Source organism: Cibotium barometz, chromosome 6, assembly GCF_041138505.1.
Source record: "Cibotium barometz isolate CiBa-2024 chromosome 6, ASM4113850v1, whole genome shotgun sequence".
NCBI classification, from domain to species: domain Eukaryota; kingdom Viridiplantae; phylum Streptophyta; class Polypodiopsida; order Cyatheales; family Cibotiaceae; genus Cibotium; species Cibotium barometz.
The window spans coordinates 14,601,192-14,617,795 of NC_141051.1; the positions used below are offsets into that span (position 1 = coordinate 14,601,192).

General features: G+C 39.3%; 1 protein-coding gene across 2 annotated transcripts in view; it reads left to right on the plus strand.

Annotated features, from left to right (window-relative positions):
* LOC147637437 (MADS-box transcription factor 23-like) overlaps positions 1-16,604 on the plus strand; it is a 59,941-nt gene that overhangs the window by 19,285 nt on the left and 24,052 nt on the right. The window lies entirely within an intron of this gene.

Sequence of the window (16,604 nt, forward strand, 5' to 3'; positions counted from 1 at the left end):
ATTCTCCTTTTGGTTGAGGTCATTTATGGATGCTGAGGAGTCCGTCAAGATGTGTGGTTCCTTGTCTTTAACTATTGGTTTCTCAATGTTCTCAAATAACCATCATTTTCAAAATGGTTCTTTTCTTCAACATCACTGGGGTAAGGATTATTTCTTTCATTAAACCAGCCCTTCTTTCCACATTGGTTTGCACCCGAGTAGGAACTCTAAGGTACATTATTATGATCCCCCTCATATTGTAGAGATTGCATTGTGGTAGATCTCTAAATTTCTTCTGATTTCTCTTTCTTTTTATGACCCTACGTTTGCTAGATTTTGTAGACTTTCCTTGAGTATATCTTACGTTATTGGTTTTGGTGTCAATGTGGTACCTTTGTAATAGAGCTCCAATATTAACTCTTCATCTACTAGTACTACTTGAGAATCTTGGAGAATGCAACACTAGTAATTTTGGATGAATAGAGGTAAATCAAATATGTTCCTTGGAGTCTCAAACTATAGAGTGACATGGGAAAATTCCATGGCCACGAAGAGATGAATAGAGGTAAATCAAATATGTTCCTTGGAGTCTCAAACTATAGAGTGACATGGGAAAATTCCATGGCCACGAAGAGATGAGTATACAATGTGGTGTGATTAATGATTCTTGTGATGCAATGTGGTGGTAGTGGATTTGTGTAGTTAATATTACATCGAACAAATGAAAGTTTCAATATAGAAGTAGAAAGGTTTAAGGATTACAAAGATGATTTGGGAGAGCATAACAACACACCCATGTCAATACATAAGTAGAAAGGTTTAAGGATTACAAAAGCGATTTGGGAGAGAGCATGACAACATACCCAATTCTGTGGCTTAGCTTAACACTTGGTTGGCCCTCTTCTTGAGCTCTTTTTCTCAGAAATTTTTGGTAGCTTAGCTTTTGAAATCTCTTCATAATCCAAATTTAAGATCCCCGCATATTTTTTGGTAAGTTCATTTTAGTGTATCTCATTGCATTCATTGCAAAGCTTGAGATGAGCCTTGCGATTCCTTCTATGCTTTTTCAAAACCTTGTGGTTCATTCTCATATTTTTCAAAGCCTCTTTAGTATGGAGATATAGGAATAAGCATTTCTTAGCTTATCTTCAAAAATTAGCTTTGTGACTCTCCCTACTCATGAGTACTTGACACCCTGAGAGTCTTGATTAGATAGAGCTATGGCATAGCAACACTAGAGTCTCGAGTGTGAAAATGTCATTTCCACCTTGAGGTTGAGGATGTTTGTAATGTGGTGGAGTCCATGGACTCATGGACATGTTTATAAGTTGTGGGCTTTGGGGCCTAGCTTTATGGGCATGGGCATAATAAGTGATTGTGAAATGGGACAAGTATATAAGATAATGGCTCATAGTTGTAAAGAAAACTTTTGATACCTTTATGATAATACAATACTTTGATGCCTATGGCTCAAGCTTCCATGGTGAGATTCTTCCTCTGAGATTCTAGGATGGTTGTACCTACACCCTTGTTGTCTACTTCAAGTATTGAGTGGGTCTCCATCTTGTAGTGGTATCATAGCTCTTGTTTGATCCATTGTTTTTCCTATTTTCAATCATTCTCATCATTTTCTTGATTAAACTTTTTATTGATCAAGAAGATAACTATGGTGACCTTGAATGATGAAAGTTTGTTTCCTATGGTTAATTTCTAAAGCTTTTGGGCTTGGGCTTACTATGGACCAAATTTTGGGGGAGCCGCACCAATTTTTAAAATTTTAGGACCAAACTTGGGAAAATTTTCACTAATCTTGACTAGTTTGCTATTCGAAAACATTTTTTTCTCTGTCTTCTTTGTTTGATCTTTGAGAGATATGAAGCCTCTTCAATGAGCCCAAACCCTTGCAATAGCTTTGTCATTAACTTGGGACATATTCTAAGCTTCACAACAAGGAGCTCCTCCACAGGCGATACAGTTTGCAATTTTAGCTGTAAGGGAATCCATGAGCTGTGCGCTATTTCGTTGAAGATTGGGGCCTTAATTTCACAAGTTGGTTACCAAAGATTCTTGGTAATGCCTCTCTAATGTGTAAGAAATACACTACTCTCTTCAATGTTTCCATTTCTATAATGAAAGGGGCTTAGGTTTGAACAGAAGGGAAGCCCATGGTCATGGATATGGTCGAGCGAGTATGGGGGCCCAACTTTAATAAGTGTGAAAAGGTGGGCAAGTATATAAGTGAACAAATTGTAATTAGGGACATATTATCATTTTGACTAATCAAATCATACTTCTTGGAGCTCCAAGCTTCTATGGCTATGGTGGTACTCCCTTGAGTGCATGTGGTACTCCATCATGAGTGCATGTGGTGCTCCATTATGAGTGCATTATCTTTCTTTCTCTCCCCAAGGGGCTTGGGTTTAAACATAAGGGAAGCCCATAGGCATGGATATGGCCAGGCAAGTATGGGGCCCAACTTTACTAAGTGTGAAAAGGTGGGCAAGTATATAAGGGAACAAATTGTAATTAGGGATATCTTATCATTTTGACTAGTCAAATCATACTTCTTAGAGCTCCAAGCTTCTATGGCTACTATGGTGGTACTCCCTTGAGTGCATGTGGTACTCCATCATGAGTGCATGTGGTACTCCATTATCAGTTCATTATCTTTCTTTCTCTCCCCATCATTACAGGGGTATCAAAGCTTTGTCTTTGATCCGATTTTTTGAAATTTTTTAAAATTTCTGCATTTTCTTGATCTTTTTTGAGTTTCTTGGAAATTTTCTTGATTTCTTGATCAAGAAATGGGACATGGGGATTGTGGGATGCTAGAAATTTCCTTGATTTTAGAATTGATCTAAGTTTTGGAGGGCTATGGGTCACTGTGGACCAAAATTTGGGGTAGTCACTTCAAAATTTGAAGAGCATAACCAAAATTGGGGGAAATTTACTACTAATCATGATTAGTTTCTTAATCAAAATGTTTATGATTTTCTCTCTCTTCTCACCTCATGTTCATCCTCTGAGAAATAAGGTTTCTTCCATCTAGATCTAAGCATTTACCTAGGGTTTCAGCCATTTCCCTCCTAATCAAGAACAAGGAGTGGTGAATGCTTGATTCATGGTTAGATTTGGGTGTTGCTATATGTGTGCTTCGATGGCTGCTGAATTGCACTATTTTGGAGAGCATGGATGTCGTTTTTTACTTCGATTCAATGCAAAAAAACAAGTGTGGTCTTGCTTAAGCTTGACCTAAGCTAGGGCAAGCTTAAGCGTGGCCTTAATATTGCCAACAAGCACCGATTTTCAGTGCTGCCTATTCTATAGTGGTGGCTGTGTGCAACGATGTCCTCAAGCTTCAATTAGGGTACTCACACGATCATCATCTTCAACCTTCTACAAGCAAGTCAGCCATGCATACAGTAAGGCATCTTCTAATGGTGAATGCCATTAATAAGCATCATTAAGGCTACGTTTTTTTTAAAGATTTCCATAAGCTCTTGCAATACCATTGCTCCAATCAATTACATGCTACATGAAATGATGTTATACCATGATAGTTGGAATAGGTTCCATTTAACCTCATCATCAACATAAGACTCTTGTATTGGTTGAGTTATATGGCATGCCTCTATAAGTGCCTTGGATGTGAGTGATTCTTCTCATTGGATATGATTCATTGGTTGTAAACACCTTTCAATTCAAAAGATAGCTATAATGTGTGTGAGGGTACCTTGGCATTTGTGGAGAGACCAAGGGGAGCATGGATTGAATCCACCTTGTTGTGATTGCCATGGGAAAGTAGTAAGGTGGAGAATTAGGTACTTGGTGGTGGGAAAGACTTGGCCAAAACCCTTGATCTTAGATTTCAAACTTAAATAAGGGGGGGTTGGAAGAGCTTAGCCACGAGATCGGCATGCTTCATCGACTTTGCTTCATCGATCTTCGATTGTGGCAATTGATGTATTTTCATTGGGCAAGGTTTTGACACATTGAAAAGCGGATGCCTTGGAAGGATGTAATTGTGGACACTAATTGGATGGATACGGATGCCTATTGATGCATTATGAATTCCTTATGATGGCAATGAGAAGAAGTGTTTGATGATGCGAATCTATGGTTTTGTTTGCATACATTGAGATTCAAAAGCAAACAAAATGCTGCCAAAATTTCTAAGAATTCCCTGCATACCTGCAACCCAAACCCTAAATTCAGTCATTGGGGTTTTTAGGAATTTCCTAGAGCTTTATCCCCTCTTTTATTACTCCATAAGGACTCCAAATCAAGCCTTTAAGATCTTGACTCCGATATCATTTGGGGGGGCAAATTAGGGTTTATCAAAAATTGCCAAACCCTAATTCAATCATAAACCCTAGATTGTGTCACAAGTATCTTTACACATCCACTTATTACTCCTTTAGACCTTCCAAACAAGCCTTTAACCTTCCGATTCCGATATCGTTTGTTAGGTCAAAGTGACATAGTTGACTTTTTGGAAAAAAGTCAAAACAGAGCTGACTTCCACTTTGACTTTGGTCAAAACCCAACAAGCTAAAGATCATCAAAATCAGGTTCTTTTTGGTCATCTTATAGCCAAATCTCCATTTTGAGTACTTCAAAAACCCTAAAATAGAGCGTATATGTCCTATTCAAAAATCTGTTATTTTTACATATTGTGTTAGTACACAACATTAGTCTCCATATAACCCTTAAACACCCAGTTCCAATCTCATTTGACCTTTCATCCTCTCAAATCCAAAATTTACAGCTATGCCAAGAGGAAGGCCACACAAGAATATTGTGAATGTAACTCAAGCGATGGAACTTGATCAAGGGGCGCTTGTGGAAGACATTAATGGCGAATTTGACATTAGGGATGAGGTACATGTTGAGAAAATGCCGATACATGGGTTGGTTAATGATAAAATGCTTGGAGATGGCAAATGCAAGGATGCATGTGAGGAGGTCACCTATTTTAAACATGGTTGCATCAGAGGGCAAAGGAGTAGGGTATGATGTCACTATTGCACATGTAACACTTGCTAAAGACAAAAAAGTACCATTTGTTAGGGTATGATGTCACTAATGCAAAGGTAACACTTGTACCATTTGTTTCCAATGGCATATATGAGATGATGTGCATGATGAGGGAAATGTTTGATAATTTCAATGATAAGTAATCTCAATTTCAAAACCAACTCATCAACCCACAAAATTAATTTCTCACCACTTTCAAAAGTGAGATGGATTTGTTGAGAAGTGAGTGAAGGAATGGTGTTTTCCATCTGTCTTATCAAGATGCAAGGATGCATGGTCATGATGGTACACCTTTGTAAGGTACCTATATGGATCAAATTCCTCATGGAGATTGAATGCAACAACACTTCTCTTTTGGTGATGGGATGCCAAGGCCTACAAAAGGAGTAAACATTGGAGATGGGAATGACATGTATTTTGGCAACAAGCAGAATGTTCCTTCTTCTCAAGGGAATATGCACCATGCTATGCCGAATACATCTTGTGGTTTTACTTCTCATGCTTCTACAAAAGGTAAAGGATTGGCACATGGTTTTAGTCATCATTCGGGTTCAAATCATGTTGGAAAAGCTCCAAGGATGCAAAGGGAGGAGCTGCATGAGGATGATTGGAATGTTGAGATATCGAGCTCAACTAGTGCTACGACGGATATTGATGACCCGCCTGGATGATAGCTTTAGCATCTACACAACTGGCATGGTTGGTTAGATTATGGGTGATATGCGGCCAATGGGATGACAGGCTGTGTGACAGCCATTTTGGATTATTAGAGACTAGCATAGTTATAGCGCTAGCTCATGTAATCGGGTTCACATTATGGACCGACCCTTATGTGTTGTAGTAGTTGAGTACTAACCCATATAGTTATAGCGCTAGCGGTGACTTTACGAATTGATGCATTAGTCTGAAGCATAGGGGTCGTAGCTAGATGAGGCTAAGATATTTTAGCCTATTGTTAAGGCTGCAGGGAGAGGGAGCTTCTCCACCAGCTGGGGGTGTAGAGGATGGTTGAAAAAAAGACTAAAAAGAGGTTTAAATCTTAATCATGATTACCAAGATAATTAGGCTCAAAAAATAGATGAATCCTAAGCTTGGCTCTGATACCAAGTTGAAATGCAAGAAAGAGTGGGCTATGGTGGATCAAATGCAAGAATCAACATGATTAATATGTAATTAAGAGGTGATTAAGATAAGATTAGTGCACAATTAATCTAATAGCTTAATGTAGGCATGGATATTCAAAAACCAGCAATTTCTCATTAGGCCAATGCCTCAATTTATAGGTTTTAAATCTACAAGATGCCAAGAATCTAATCCCACTGATTTTTTATTCGTGCCACCTCCCCTACATTTGGGGCACCTTTTCCTAGAATCTTTCCACACCCCTATATTCACTGATGCTACCCTTGATTCTCTCATCAGTAGATTCCTGTCACCTTTTCACTGCTACCCACTTAATTACAGACTACCTTTAACAGTCTCTTGCTAAGGGCTTGTTCTCGCACACACCCATTCACTTGCATATTTCAACAGGATGATGATTTGGTGAGTGTCTGTCTGAATGGGCTTGGCAAAGAGTACAAGCCATTCAAGACCTCCATTGTAGTTAGGGAGAATATTCTCAACTTTCAGGACTTGATATCTATGCTGATCATAGAAGAAAAGGCTTTAGGTGAGGATTCTTCTTCACAACGCAAGAACACATCAGAACAAGGCTTTTACTCTAATGTAGGTAGAGGAAGAGGTAGAGGCCATGGTCGAGGCCAAGGTAGTGGCCAACAAGGAAATCAGAATTGTGGACAACAACAGTCCAATGATTCACAATAGCAATCATACACAGGTGGAAAAGGCCAGTCTAGAGGCAAGGGGAGCCCAAGAGGCCGAGGTGGGTAAATAAATCAAAATGCAAATAGCATAGAGTGCTATTACTGTGGCAGACCAGGACACATGGCAAAGAACTACTACAAAAAGCAGAATGACATTAAAAGTGGGAAGTTGCAGTAAGGCAACTATGCATCATCTAGCAAACATGGAGGTGATGATAGAAATGAACAGCTATTTGTGATGCAGCACATGCTTAGTTCCATAACAAGGGATGTGTCAGGATCTCAAGATATACCATGTATGTGGATTCTGGCACCTCTAACCACATGACCAGTCATGCTGAGTGATTTAGAGATATGTAAAAAATGAAAAAATCAGGTTATGTAGAAACAGGTGATGATACTGCACATCCCATTGCCCATGTTGTCTATGGTAAAGTGCCATTGTCTATGAAGGATGGCAAAATGAAGTACTTGGCTGATGTACTTCATGTTTCGAATATTACAAAGAACCTAGTTTCTGTTAGATAGATGGTTGATCAGGGTCTGCAAAAGTGAGGTTTAATCCTTAAGGATGTTTTATGGAAGACTTCAAAAATAAGTGTCGCTTGGTTTGCAAAAAAGGGTAACAAAAATGGCAGAATATTTACTTTGGATGTGAACATGTCTGAGATAAAGGCAGCCATGTTTCCACATGGACAGGTGTGGAAACATGGACAGGTGTCATTTACAGATATTGACATATGGCACAAGCGCATTGGTCATGTGAATGTACAACGATTGAAGTCTATGCAGGCCCAAAATGTTGTTGCAGGTTTGCCAAAGTTTAAGGTTGACGGTATGCATAAGGTATGTGAAGCATGCCAAACATGCTTTCCCACATGAAAAGCATGTCAGTGTGCAAGGCCATTGGATGTTATACATTCAAATGTATGGGTACCGACTAACACTGCAACAATTGCAGGTTGCAGGTACTATGTTACATTCATTGATGAACACACTAGGAAAGTGTGGGTTTATTTCATGAAAGGGAAAAGTGAGGTGTTTGCTCACTTTCAGAGATTTAAAGCCTTCGTCATCAAGAAGGAAAAAAGCATGCAAATAAAATGCCTAAGATCAGATGGTGGGGGAGAATATTTCTCCAATGAGTTCAACGATTTCTTGAGAAAGCAGGGAATCAAGAGGCAGCTTAGGTGCAGGTACACGCCGCAAACAGAATGGTGTTACAAAAAGGAAAAACAAGCACATTGTAGAAGTGGCACGTGCCTTGATGGCTGAAAAGAATATGACACATTACTTTTGGGCAGAAGCAGTAATAACTGTTGTGTACATTATGAACAGGACACCCACTGCAGCTGTTCATGGTATGACTCCTAAACAAAAGTTTATAGACATAAGATCGGATGTGTCTCACTTGAAAGTGTTTGGGTGTATTGCATATGTACATGGTCTTGATGAAGTGAGAACAAAGTTGGATCCAAAGGCAGAGAAATGGATCTTCATTGGTTATGCTATAGAGTAAAAAGGTTATAGATGCTATAACCCTACCACTTGTGAGATGCGAGTAAGCAGAGATGTTGTCTTCAATGAGATGAGTAGCTAGTATGCACCAGTAGTGAAGGCAACAGAAGATGCAGATGTAAGTAGTGCTGATGTTGCATGTAGAGCATCAATCACAGGTGCTGAGTGGACCTAGGGAGTCCTTGACTAGTGGATCCAATGTTAGCCCATGGTCAGGCAGGCTGAGGAATGATGCAGGTACACATGTATCACAGAAAGGGAAGGAAAAGGTAGATCAACCTTTTGTGCCTAATCTGTCAGCAGGTCACTCATATGTGGATGGTGACTCTAGTAGCTCTGAGCAAAGCCTTGATGAGGAGCTTGGCATTCCGTCTATGGTTACTCATGGTGTAAGGAGAACTAGGGCTGTTTTGAGGACACCTGGCAGTGATCCAGGTGCACACAGGTCTACGAGGGTTAGATACCCTATTGACAGGTTGAGATATAATGGATATACAGCCCATCATTATGCTTACATGGTAAAAGCAATACAGGAGGTTGAGCCCACTTTCTTTGAGAAGGCAATTGGAAATAAGAAATGGGAAGATGCCATGGATGAGGAGATGGTAGCATTACATGCAAATGCAACATGGGAGTTAGTGCCTTTGCCTAAGGAAAAGAAGGCAATTGGATGTAAATGGGTGTATAAAGTCAAGCACAATGCTGATGGTTCAATGAGCAGGTACAAGGTAAGATTGGTTGCCAAGGGCTATGAGCAGACTTATGGCAAAGACTATGAGGAGACATTCAACCCAATTGCAAGAAATTGCAACCGTGAGAGCTGTCATTGCTATGGCTACAACGAAGGGTTGGTCTTTACATCAAATGGACTCTAAAGAATGCTTTCTTGCATGGTGATTTGCAAGAAGGAGTGTACATGATACAGCCACCAGGTTATGAGAGTGATGCACATCCAGGTTTTGTGTGCAGGTTACGCAAAGCCTTATATGGCTTGAAGCAGGCACCCAGAGCATGGTCAAACAAGATTGAGGAGTATCTTGTTACCATTGTAATTCAGATATCCAATGTATATTTTTTACTATATGTGAAAAAGACAGATAGAGGGATCATGCTATTAGATATCTATGTGGATGACTTGATTATCACTGGTTATAGTGATGCAGACATACATGATGTCAGGATGCTTTTGAAGTAGAAGTTTTAGATGAACGATTTGGGTGCCCTAGTATTTCTTAGGCATAGAGGTGGGATCACCTCATGGCATTTTGTTATGCAGAGGAAATATGGCTTGGACATGTTGTCCAAGTATGGTATGATAGGATGTAAGCCTATTTCAGTGCCATTAGAGCAGAACACAAAGCTTTCCGTAGATACAACTGAGCTTTTGGAGGACCCTACTACATACAGACGCATGGTGGGTAGTTTGATCTACATGACCATTACAAGGCCAGACTTGAGCTATGCTATTGGACTTGTGAGTCAGTTTATGCAGGCCCCTAGGAAGCCACACTTGGATACAGCTAGATGGATCCTCAGGTACATAAATTCCACAGTTGATTATGGAATTTTCTATGAGGCTGGTATAGAGATACAGTTGCATGGATACACAGATGCTGATTGGGCTGGTAGTATTGCAGAGATAGGAGATCTACTAGTGGTTTTATGTTCTCATTTGGGAGTGCTGCTGTGAGTTGGAGCAATAAGAAGAAGCCAACAGTTGTCTTGTCGAGTACAGAGGTAGAGTGCAAGGGTGCTGCTATGGCAGTTTGTGAGGTAGCTTGGTTTCAGAAGCTACTTGGTGACATGGGAGAGCTCGTGGATAGGGCAATTGTCATATATTGTGACAATATGAGCAACATACAGTTGGTCAGTAACCCATTATATCATGCTAAAACGAAGCACATTGAGGTGCATTATCACTTTGTGAGGGAGAAGGTTCTAGTATAGGAGATGTAGATCTGGTATGTGTCAGCAGAGAGGATCAAGTGGCTGACATCTTTCACGAAGGCATTGGGTAGAGAAAAGCTCCACAGGTTTAGGAGCTTACTTGGAGTGCAGTGTGTGGAGTTAAGCTCGAGGGGAAGTGTTGAGATATCGAGCTCAACTAGTGCTACGACGGACATTGATGACCTGCCTAGGTGATAGCTTTTTCATCTACACCACTGGCATGGTTGTTGAGATTATGGGTGATATGCGGCCAGTGGGATGACAGCCTGTGTGACGGCCATTTTGGATTACTAGTAGAGACTAGCATAGTTATAGCGCTAGCTCATTTAGTTGAGTTCACATTATGAACCGACTATTGTATGTTGTAGTAATTGAGTACTAACCCATATAGTGTGTAATCTTATCTTTATGTTATGTTGGTTGAGTATAGAAGAAGAAGATAGAAGAAAATTCAGCTATCCATCTCTCTCTTGTGTCTTGCTCTCTCTTGTGTGTGTGTGTTTGCTTGCTAGGGTCTCAAGCTCTCCCTCTCCCCCACATTCTCTTTATGGAACATGCAAGATGATTTTCATGATGGTTGACAAGAGGATTTTGATCATGGGCATGCAAAAGGCATGATGAGTTCAAAGGTGTAAAGGCAAAATAGTGTAAATGAGTTTAATGGAGAGAATACTTCCAACAATGAAGATTTTGAGGAGTGGCTCAACAAGATAAACTTATACTTTGATATGAACCCTAGAAGTGAGAAGGCTATGGTTTACTTGGCAACGTTGCATTTAGAAGGGTATGCACATGCTTGGTGGAGGCATCTACAAAATCTAGCTTATGCAGTTACCACGTGGAATGCTTTCAAGGATCGAATGAGAGACACCTTCATCTCTCAATTGCATCAAGACAATCTTATGTGTGAATGGGATGACTTGCAACAAAGGCAAAGTAGTGTCGGCAACTATACCCATAAGTTCATGAAGTTTATGCTGCATGTGAATGGGTTTAGTGAAGAATTTGAGAAGACAAAGTACATCAAGGGTTTGAGGACCAACATTGGTGTGGATGTCAAGGCTCAAAGGCCAACTACACTCAAGGGAGCCATGCTTTTGGCAAAGATATATGAGGAGAAGTATTCAAATGCATGGTTAAGAGGTAGTTTTTGTAATGATTCAACTCCTAACACTTGTGGGAAGTCTATGATAGATGCTAAATCTGCTTCTTTTGTGCCCAAGTTTCCAACAATGTATAAAAGTGGAGGAAGGTCAAATTACAAGTTTGGCAATGCTTCTCATGCTCCTCAAAAGTCTACAAATGTTGATGGAAAGTCTTGGTGCTAATAAGAGAAATTTCATAAAGGAGGACCGCATGACCGAATTGAGTAGTAAAGACTTGTGTTTCAAATGTGGAGAGAAGTGGAACAAGGAGCCTTACAAATTTTGAAAAGCAAGGAATGTTAATATAATATGGTGTAATCCAAAGTCTTGGAAGATGACAATGAGAAAGAGGCAGAAGTCTTTGATGATTCTCAAGACTTTGAGGAGAGTGACCATGATTATGAGCTAGATAGTGAATTTCCTTTCAACCCCGGTGGCACTAAAAAATGGTCACAATAGAATTATGATGATGGCTTACCTATGTGTACTTTGGAGGATACTTGCATGGAACCAACCTTATGTACATTGTCCCCCCATGATTCGTATGTGGGGTGCAAAGGTGCAAACACTTTACATCAATGGAATAATTGCTCATTTGTTGGTGGATAGTGGAAGTACACATAGATTTGTGAATGCAAAATCCATATGTAGTCTTAAATTATAGCCCATTTGTTTGACAAATTTGCATAAAGTACAAGTGAAAAATGGGGCTAAAATGGATTACAAAATGGTATGCCATGATGTGGCATTGGTGCTTTCACATGACTACACATGCAAAGTGGATTTGTTGATGCTTGACATGGGTCCCATTGATATAATATTGGGTTGTGATTGGATCTCTACTCTTCGATGCATAACCATGAACTTGCAACATGGTTACATGGACTTTATGCATGAAGGAAGAAGTGTCACTTTGTAGGGAAATCATACACCAAAGCTAAACCTTATCAATTGCACTCAATTCAAAAAGGAAACTCAAGAAGTTAAGTATGGTATATGTGCTACAATGTTGCAAGGAGGATGACATTGGCAATAAAGGTAGTCACACATGGCATGGCAAAGTTGTTGGAAGACTGCTTACCACCTATGCGAGAGATTGATCATAGGATAGAGCTTAAGTCTAAATCTAGGCCTATCAACAAGCCACCATATAGATTGTGAAAAGTGGAGAAAGAGGAGGTGGCTAAGCAAGTTCAAGTACTAATGGATATGGGATGGGTGGAACCAAGTCAATCACCATTTGCATCACCGGTGTTGGTGAAGAAGAAGGGTGGTAACTTTTGAATGTGCATTGATTATAGGGATGTGAATAAGATCACAATAAAAATAGGTATCCTATTCCAAGGATTGATGATCTATTGGATGAATTGAAGGGTGACAACTTCTTCACAAATATTGACTTGAGGTCTAGTTATCATCAAATACGGATGAAGAGTGGTGATGAGATTAAGATGGCATTTAGAACCGAAAGGGGATTGTATCATTATATGGTGATGCCATTTGGGCTTTGCAATATGCACCCACCACTTTTCAAGCCTTAATGCACAAAATACTTCAGCCATACCTCTTCAAGTTTGTTTTGGTCTTCTTCGATGACATCTTGGTGTATAGCAAAAGTGAAGAGGAGAATTCGGTTCATGTTTGCAAGGTTTTTGATGCACTTAGAGCCAACCAATTGTATGCAAAGGAGAGTAAATGTAAATTCATGGCAAGTGAAGTTGAGTATCTTGGTCACATTGTGGGTGAAAATGGCATAAGGGTGGACCCAAAGAAGGTAGAATGTGTGAAGAATTGGCCCATACCTAAGAACATCACTCACTAAGAGGATCCTTGGGGCTCTCTTCATTCTACCAAAGGTTCACTGAGAATTATACTCACATAGCAGCTCCATTAATCGATAAGTTGAAGAAGGAGGCATTCTTTTCAGATACAACAGCCCATAAAAGATTAGTCTTGGATGAGCTACCTCCTAGGAATGAGGATGGCATGGTGGAATATATTCATGAGAGAGTGTTGGGCATGAGGGAAAAGGTACTTTGCAACCGTTCTTTGCACGAATAACTTGTTAAATAAAAGGGAATACCTCGAGATGAAGCAACATGGCATCCCGCCCACATGTTGGAAGGATATGAGAACTTATTGAATGCATCTGCTGGGGAGAATTGAGCCATGTAATAGTGAATATGCTTGCTGTAATTTTTTGTGATTCACTGTTTGGAGGCCAATATAATGCTCAATTGGGATGCTATTCACATATGCACTTCATGGGGAGTGTATATTATATATTTCTATGTTTTGGTGGTTGTTTGGGGAGCATCACATGATATTTGCAAGCCCTTACGCATGGCTATGCTGTCTTGGACAGTTTTGGGATAATTTTGTTACATGGTACATCCACATGTATATAGTGGACATCCTCATACTAATGAAGTAGAAGAATGTTTTGATGAGGACACAACATATTTAGGTGGGGATGGTTTGTAATGTGACCTGGAGGCCATGGACTCATGGACATGTTCATAAGTTGGGCTTTGGGGCCTAGGTTTATGGGCATGGGCATAATAAGTGAGTGTGAAATGGTCCAACCATTTAAGATAACGGCTCATGGTTATAAAGGAACCTTTTGATACCTTTATGAGATAATACAATACCTTGATGCCTATGGCTTAAGCTTCCATGGTGAGATTTTCCCTTTGATATTCTAGGATGGTGACCTACACCCTTGTTGTCTACTCCAAGTATTGATTAGGCCTCCATCTTGCACTGTTGTGGTGATATTGTTAGTGGTGTAGGTTGTGGCTATGGTACTAGCTCTCGTGGTGGTGGTTCTTATTACTGCTTCTCTACTTGTGCTAATGGTTTAGTGAGGTGCTGCTTTATGTGCACTTCCAAGACATCCACATCATCATCTATAGGCACTTATTCAATGTTATGTTGGCTTGATCATTGTAGCTCTTAGTGTCTTCTCCCTATTTGTCTTGTAAACCTCCACCAGGCTTTCACAAGAGGCAGGTGATCTGTAAGTTCCCTCGTCTCTTGTGGAAGCCTCCACAAGAGGCTTCCATAAGAGGTAGTTGATCTGTGAGTGCCCTTGTATTTTGCAAATTCCTTGACTCTCCACATGGTCTCTTTAACTATGGACTCTCCTCTAGAAAATTAATTCTTTCTTAAGTGCAAGCTATACTACCTTTGTTGGACTTGCCGGTTTTGGATCTTATGTTAATGGTTTGTGTAGGCTATGTTGATCCCTTCATAAAAAAGTCTACCTAGTTGATGGGATGACCTTGTGTGATGAGCCATATTTATGTTGCATAACTGGCTTCAAATGTAGAGCTCTAACTGGTACCATAGTGTGTTGTGGCTCTATATCGTCAAACTCAAACCCCCTTTTAGCTATAGCATTTAGTCACTCCAAGTTTTTTTGATCCTTCTTTGTTGGCTTTGTAATCTTGATTTTCTTATTAAGGACTAGGAGATTCAAAGCAATTTCCACCATGTCCACATTCTACGTTTTATTAGCACTTTTTGATTTTCAACATCCTTGACTATCCCTTATTTGGTGGTGGGGTTTTATATGGAGACATAGTGAATAACCCTCTACAAATGAACACCCACCCATGGCAATGTGTCTTTCATTTGCATTAGGCCATTTTTTAACATTACAGCAACTTCTTAGCCTGTACATCCACAATTATAGCAACTTGTTAGCCTATACATCCACAATTGCTTAGAAATTTATCAAATCATTGAGGGGAATGAAGTGTAACTCTAAAGCAAATTTTCTTTCCCACTATGATATTTTTTGTGGTGTACCCCCTTCAACTATTCTATCAGTGCATTCCTTGGATAAGAGTAAAACTCCCCCTTCCTTGTCTTGTGCTTCTTTTTTGGGGAAATATTTCACACTATTGCCTTGGATCTTGATCACCATGTAACTTACTCTTTAGTTAAGCCACTTGAGGAGCTAACTTAATTTGATGACTTCTTACAGATCCTCATCCAAATTCTCTTACCACCCCCCTTCCTATTTCTTTAGCTTTCAAAGATCTATATCATTCACTTTCTTTTCCATCTGAAGTGAGACTAAATGCTCTATACCATTCACTTCCTCTTCCATTTGAAGTGAGACTAAGTGCTCTAACCTTAGTTAAATAATTTAATTTACCAAATGTTCTGTAGACTTGGGGAAAACTATTGCCTTGAATCTTGACATTGATCACCATGTAACTTACTCTTTAGTTTAGCCAGTAGAGCACTTGATTTGATGAAGTCCTTCTTCCTCATCCATCTTCTCTTACCATCCGATCTTCATATTTCTTCAACTTTAATGATCTATACTATTCACTTTCTCTTCCATATAAAGTGAGACTAAATTCTTTCAAAGATCTATACCATTCCCCCCTTCATATTTCTTCAGTCAATCTCAATATTTCTACTATAGCATATAGCATGGGTTGCAAATTGGAGAGCTTGGTAAAGGTGATACATAACCACCAGCATTCCATAAAATAGTGTGTGAGGTACATGCTAGCTTGGAAGGCACTCTAAATCTCAAAAAAAAAGTAAAAACTAGGCTTTAAATGCAATCACACGTATACAATTGAGTTTTCCATACACACTTCTAGTTGTTCGACATATGAGTAAAAAATCTATGCATACCCATGTAGCAACTCAATGTATTAATCAAAGGTATGCATGTATTGGTAAAACAATTTGATGTACAAGTTGAAAAACGTGTGTCCATTTTAGTTTGTATATTAATTTGTACATAACGTACAAGTAGAACTTGTGCAATGTATCATTTGAAATGTTTGAGGTTTTGACCTACCTTATCCATCTAACATGAGAATGAAACCTATGCATGTGCCACTAGTGAATGATTTATCTTGATCATTCACAATTGATTGTCTTCCTACCACTCATCACTCAAGTTAACAAGGAAAAGGAAAAAATGTAAAATCTTGTGATAAGAATTTTGTACCACTAGTGAATGATTTATATTTATCATTCACAAAATTGATTGTCTTCCTGCCACTCATCACTAAAGCTAACAAGAAATTAAAAGGAAAAAATGAAACCCATGCATGTACCACTAGTGAATGATTTATCCTGATCATTCACAAATTGATTTGTGAATTATTTATCTTGACCA